The sequence below is a fragment of the Bacillus rossius genome, unplaced genomic scaffold (genome assembly GCF_032445375.1).
Source record: "Bacillus rossius redtenbacheri isolate Brsri unplaced genomic scaffold, Brsri_v3 Brsri_v3_scf507, whole genome shotgun sequence".
Lineage (NCBI taxonomy): Eukaryota > Metazoa > Arthropoda > Insecta > Phasmatodea > Bacillidae > Bacillus > Bacillus rossius.
This window is the reverse complement of record NW_026962708.1, coordinates 5,314-12,500: the sequence shown is the minus strand read 5'-3', so window position 1 is coordinate 12,500 and position 7,187 is coordinate 5,314.

Here is a 7,187-nt window from a genome sequence, read left to right as displayed (position 1 = left end):
ACCGCGACTAACCCCTTTGAAACTTGTCTCTCAGGGAGCTGCGATCCATCAAACATTTCATTGTTAACAGAGGGGAACCATTACTTGGTTAAGACGACCGGACACGCGTTCCCCACCATTTCGCATCCAATCGAATCGCCGCACAAGAGCTCGTTACCTGAGAAAGGTATAGCATTGGCTCGCAGCTTGTGTATTGCAGTTCAGACAGATAGGCCACTTTAGATAGTTCTTCGTGTTCACAGTTAAGACCACGGCTAGACCCATATGGAATTAATTCTTCAAGGAGCAGCGGTACACCAAGCATTTCATTGTGTACTAGAAAGCACCTCTACCATGTAACAAACATACGACCACCAAATTTCTGCTTACTTCCCCCAGCGGATAGTATTTGCTAGTATCATCCACAAAGTAAATCAATTTTTTCAATGTACCGCTTCTTGGGGGAACTGGGCATGAATCAATCAAGCATTTTGAGGTAGCATGTCCGCTTCACCGCGAGGTGCTCTGAATACCATTATACATTCTTTTTCATCATCCACTTTCAGACCACTACAAGACCCATACTGAATTAATTCCTCAAGGAGCTGCAGTCCACAAAACATTTTACTGTGTACTAGAGGGCACCTCCACCATGTAACAGAAAACATACAACCTTCTTAATTTAATTCTGCATTGTTTCCCAGACGATTTGTTAGCCATACAACAGTACCATCCACAGTAATTCACCTCTTTGAAATCCAATGCATTGTAGAGAAACTGAGGTGGTAGCATTCAAACCGTTCTGTAATGTTAATTCTGCTTCATAGAAAGGTGCTACAGGTTCCACAATAATTAATTGGATATTTTTGCAATATATATAGGGCGAGAAAACTCGGGGGGACTCCCTTTTCATTTATGTACATATTCTTTCCATATTGCAAATAATTCCAATTTTTCCCGATTGCATGTCCCCCTAATATACCCAAAATGGGCCTATCGATGGGTTCACAAAGGTACCCAAAATATGAGATTTTGACTGAAAGAGGCTGGCTAACTTCCTGGGAACATGATCATAGGAAATAGGTCAAAATCCCGAATCGCAGTTGTTTACGAACAACCACGAACGGAGACTTAAAATAACCTATAAGGCTGGAATTCATGGGGCCTGTATAACAGGCATTTACACAGACTCTCGGGAGGGAGGGCTCTGTGGCCGGGAGAATTTTCTGGCTCCCCGCCCGAAACTTTTCAGAGTCCCTAATGCCTGCTTGAATGTGAATAAGCAGAGCCCGGTAGCTGATATTTTGCCGGGGTGTGGAGGCCCCGGTCGCCGCCAAATTCCTCTGGTCACAGCTTGTGTTAATACACATGTTAATTTTACATGCAAACCACCAATGACAATTTTCCTCGGCCGCGGAGGCCTCGGTCGCCGCCAGAATTTTCTGGTTCCCGCTCAATATATTGCAGAGTCCTGCAGGCCTGCTTCTGTAGGAATATGCAGAGCCCGGTAGCTGATATTTTGCCGGGGTGAGGAGGCCTCGGTCGCCGCCAAATTCCTCTCATCCCAGCTTGTGTTAATACACATGTTAATTTTACATGCAAAACCACCAATTACCATTTCCTCGGCCGCGGAGGCCTCGGTCGCCGGGAGATTTTCCTGGCTCCCCGCTCAATATACTGCACAGTCCCGCAGGCCTGTCTCCAGTGGAATACACACAGTCCGAGAGCCGAAAATTTGCCGGGGTGTGGAGGCCTCGGTCGCCAACAGATTGCCATAGGCTCTGGCTGCAATATTTACCGTGTATTTTTTCCCTCCAGAGACACCACTACACCCTATATAACCCAAAATGGGCCTTGACGCGTGTACACGCGGAGCCCGAGCGCCGAGAGTTCTCCCGGCCGCGGAGGCCTCGGTCGCCGGGAGAATTTCAACGGCCCCTGCTCGAAATTTTTCTAAGTCCAGAATGCCTGCTTCTCCCAGCCTGTGTTAATACACATGTTAATTTAACATGTAAAATCACCAAGGACCATTTCCTCGGCCGCGGAGGCCTCGGTCACCGCCAGAATTTTCTGGCTGCCCGCTCCCCATGGGTAGACGCGCTGCCCAAGCGCCGAGAGTTCTCCCGGCCGCGGAGGCCTCGGTCGCCGGGAGAATTTCTCCGGCCCCTGCTCGAAATTTTTCAAAGTCCAGAATGCCTGCTTCTCCCAGCATGTGTTAATACACATGTTAATTTAACATGTAATATTACCAATGACCTTTTCCTCGGCCGCGGAGGCCTCGGTCGCCGCCAGAATTTTCTGGCTGCCCGCTCCCCATGGGTAGACGCGGAGCCCGAGCGCCGAGAGTTCTCCCGGCCGCGGAGGCCTCGGTCGCCGGGAGAATTTCTCCGGCCCCTGCTCGAAATTTTTCAAAGTCCAGAATGCCTAGTTCTCCCAGCCTGTGTTAATACACATGTTAATTTAACATGTAAAATTACCAAGGATTATTATCCCGGCCGCAGAGGCCTCGGTCGCCGCCAGAAATTTCTGGCTCCCCGCTCAATGTATTGCAGAGTCCCGCAGGCTTGCTTCTCCAAGCCTGTGTTAATACACATGTTAATTTAACATGTAAAATTACAGAGGATTATTTCCCCGGCCGCGGAGGCCTCGGTCGCCGCCAGAATTTTCTGGCTGCCCGCTCAATGTATTGCAGAGTCCCGCAGGCTTGCTTCTCCAAGCCTGTGTTAATACACATGTTAATTTAACATGCAAAATCACCAATGACAAATTCCTCGGCCGCGGAGGCCTCGATCGCCGGGAAAATGTTCTGGCTCCCTGCTCGAATTTTTTTTCTAAGTCCCGATTCGCTATTACAGGCTGGCGCACGGAGTCCGAGGGGCGTAAATATGCCGGGTAGTGGTGCCTTCCGTCGCCGAGACATTTTACAATTGCCTGGGAGCAGTATTTAACATGTTAATTTTTTCCCCTCGTGACACCACTACCCCCTATATAACGCAAAATGGGCCTTGCCAAGGGGGCGCGCAACGCCCGAGCGCGGGCGTTTTTCCCGGCCGCCGAGACCTCCATCGCCGGGAGAATGTCTTCAGCTATTTGCTAGATTTCCCGATTCGCCCCGCACGACAAACAACCACGAACGAGGTGGTTTTCGAGAGTTCTCCCGGCCGCGGAGGCCTCGGTCGCAGGGAGAATTTCCCTGGCCCCTGCTCGAAATTTTTCTAAGTCCAGAATGCCTGCATCTCCCAGCCTGTGTTAAAACACATGTTAATTTAACATGTAAAATTACCAATGACCATTTCCTCGGCCGCAGAGGCCTCGGTCGCAGCCAGAATTTTCTGGCTCCCTGCTCAATATATTGCAGAGTCCCGCATGCTTGCTTCTCCAAGCCTGTGTTAATACACATGTTAATTTAACATGTAAAATTACCGAGGATTATTTCCCCGGCCGCGGAGGCCTCGGTCGCCGCCAGAAATTTCTGGCTCCCCGCTCAATATATTGCAGCGACCCGCAGGCTTGCTTCTCCCAGCCTGTGTTAATACACATGTTAATTTAACATGTAAAATCACCAAGGACCATTTCCTCGGCCGCGGAGGCCTCGGTCGCCGCCAGAATTTTCTGGCTGCCCGCTCCCCATGTGTAGACGCGGAGCCCGAGCGCCGAGAGTTCTCCCGGCCGCGGAGGCCTCGTAGCCGGGAGAATTTCTCGGGCCCCTGCTCGAAATTTTTCTAAGTCCAGAATGCCTGCTTCTCCCAGCCTGTGTTAATACACATGTTAATTTAACATGTAATTTTACCAATGACCTTTTCCTCGGCCGCGGAGGCCTCGGTCGCCGCCAGAATTTTCTGGCTCCCGGCTCAATATATTACAGAGTCCCGCAGGCCTGTCTCCAGTGGAATACACACAGTCCGAGAGCCGAAAATTTGCCGGGGTGTGGAGGCCTCGGTCGCCAACAGATTGCCATAGGCTCTGGCTGCAATATTTACCGTGTATTTTTTCCCTCCAGAGACACCACTACCCCCTATAAAACCCAAAATAGGCCTTGCGGTGGGTACACGCAGAGCCCGAGCGCCGAAGTTCTCCCGGCCGCGGAGGCCTCGGTCGCCGGGAGAATTTCTCCGGCCCCTGCTCGAAATTTTTCAAAGTCCAGAATGCCTGCTTCTCCCAGCCTGTGTTAATACACATGTTAATTTAACATGTTAAATTATCGAGGATTATTTCCCCGGCCGTGGAGGCCTCGGTCGCCGCCAGAATTTTCTGGCTCCCCGCTCAATATATTGCAGAGTCCCGCAGGCTTGCTTCTCCCAGCCTGTGTTAATACACATGTTAATTTAACATGTAAAATCACCGAGGACCATTTCCTCGGCCGCGGAGGCCTCGGTCGCCGCCAGAATTTTCTGGCTCACCTCTCAATGTATTGCAGAGTCCCGCAGGCTTGGTTCTCCAAGCCTGTGTTAATACACATGTTAATTTAACATGTAAAATTACCGAGGATTATTTCCCCGGCCGCGGAGGCCTCGGTCGCCGCCAGAATTTTCTGGCTCCCCGCTCAATGTATTGCAGAGTCCCGCAGGCTTGGTTCTCCAAGCCTGTGTTAATACACATGTTAATTTAACATGTAAAATTACCGAGGATTATTTCCCCGGCCACGGAGGCCTCGGTCGCCGACAGAATTGTCTGGCTCCCTGCTCGAATTTTTTCTAAGTCCCGATTCGCTATTACAGGCTGGCGCACGGAGTCAGAGGGGCGGGAATTCGCCGGGTAGTGGTGCCTTCCGTCGCCGAGACATTTTTCTATTGCCTGGAAGCTGTATTTAACATGTTAATTTTTTCCCCCTCGGGACACCACTACCCCCTATATAACCCAACATGGGCCTTGCCGCGGGTACACGCGGAGCCCGAGCGCCGAGTGTTCTCCCGGCCGCGGAGGCCTCGGTCGCCGGGAGAATTTCTCCGGCCCCTGCTCGAAATTTTTCAAAGTCCAGAATGCCTGCTTCTCCCAGCCTGTGTTAATACACATGTTAATTTAACATGTTAAATTACCGAGGATTATTTCCCCGGCCGTGGAGGCCTCGGTCGCCGCCAGAATTTTCTGGCTCCCCGCTCAATATATTGCAGAGTCCCGCAGGCTTGCTTTTCCCAGCCTGTGTTAATACACATGTTAATTTAACATGTAAAATTACCAATGACCATTTCCTCGGCCGCAGAGGCCTCGGTCGCCGCCAGAATTTTCTGGCTCCCCGCTCAATGTATTGCAGAGTCCCGCAGGCATGCTTCTCCAAGCCTGTGTTAATACACATGTTAATTTAACATGTTAAATTACCGAGGATTATTTCCCCGGCCGTGGAGGCCTCGGTCGCCGCCAGAATTTTCTGGCTCCCCGCTCAATATATTGCAGAGTCCCGCAGGCTTGCTTTTCCCAGCCTGTGTTAATACACATGTTAATTTAACATGTAAAATCACCAAGGACCATTTCCTCGGCCGCGGAGGCCTCGGTCGCCGCCAGAATTTTCTGGCTTCCCGCTCCCCATGGGTAGACGCGGAGCCCGAGCGCCGAGAGTTCTCCCGGCCGCGGAGGCCTCGGTCGCCGGGAGAATTTCTCCGGCCCCTGCTCGAAATTTTTCAAAGTCTAGAATGCCTAGTTCTCCCAGCCTGTGTTAATACACATGTTAATTTAACATGTAAAATTACCAAGGATTATTATCCCGGCCGCAGAGGCCTCGGTCGCCGCCAGAAATTTCTGGCTCCCCGCTCAATGTATTGCAGCGTCCCGCAGGCTTGCTTCTCCAAGCCTGTGTTAATACACATGTTAATTTAACATGTAAAATTACAGAGGATTATTTCCCCGGCCGCGGAGGCCTCGGTCGCCGCCAGAATTTTCTGGCTGCCCGCTCAATGTATTGCAGAGTCCCGCAGGCTTGCTTCTCCAAGCCTGTGTTAATACACATGTTAATTTAACATGCAAAATCACCAATGACAAATTCCTCGGCCGCGGAGGCCTCGATCGCCGGGAAAATGTTCTGGCTCCCTGCTCGAATTTTTTTTCTAAGTCCCGATTCGCTATTACAGGCTGGCGCACGGAGTCCGAGGGGCGTAAATATGCCGGGTAGTGGTGCCTTCCGTCGCCGAGACATTTTACAATTGCCTGGGAGCAGTATTTAACATGTTAATTTTTTCCCCTCGGGACACCACTACCCCCTATATAACCCAAAATGGGCCTTGCCAAGGGGGCGCGCAACGCCCGAGCGCGGGCGTTTTTCCCGGCCGCCGAGGCCTCCATCGCCGGGAGAATGTCTTCAGCTATTTGCTAGATTTCCCGATTCGCCCCGCACGGCAAACAACCACGAACGAGGTGGTTTTCGAGAGTTCTCCCGGCCGCGGAGGCCTCGGTCGCCGGGAGAATTTCTCGGGCCCCTGCTCGAAATTTTTCTAAGTCCAGAATGCCTGCATCTCCCAGCCTGTGTTAAAACACATGTTAATTTAACATGTAAAATTACCAATGACCATTTCCTCGGCCGCAGAGGCCTCGGTCGCAGCCAGAATTTTCTGGCTCCCTGCTCAATATATTGCAGAGTCCCGCATGCTTGCTTCTCCCAGCCTGTGTTAATACACATGGTTATTTAACATGTAAAATTACCGAGGATTATTTCCCTGGCCGCAGAGGCCGCGGTCGCCGCCAGAATTTTCTGGCTCCCCGCTCAATGTATTGCAGAGTCCCGCAGGCTTGCTTCTCCAAGCCTGTGTTAATACACATGTTAATTTAACATGTAAAATTACCGAGGATTATTTCCCCGGCCGCGGAGGCCTCGGTCGCCGCCAGAATTTTCTGGCTCCCCGCTCAATATATTGCAGCGACCCGCAGGCTTGCTTCTCCCAGCCTGTGTTAATACACATGTTAATTTAACATGTAAAATTACCGAGGATTATTTCCCCGGCCGCGGAGGCTTCGGTCGCCGCCAGAATTTTCTGGCTCCCGGCTCAATATATTACAGAGTCCCGCAGGCCTGTCTCCAGTGGAATACACACAGTCCGAGAGCCGAAAATTTGCCGGGGTGTGGAGGCCTCGGTCGCCAACAGATTGCCATAGGCTCTGGCTGCAATATTTACCGTGTATTTTTTCCCTCCAGAGACACCACTACCCCCTATATAACCCAAAATGGGCCTTGCGGCGTGTACACGCGGAGCCCGAGCGCCGAAGTTCTCCCGGCCGCGGAG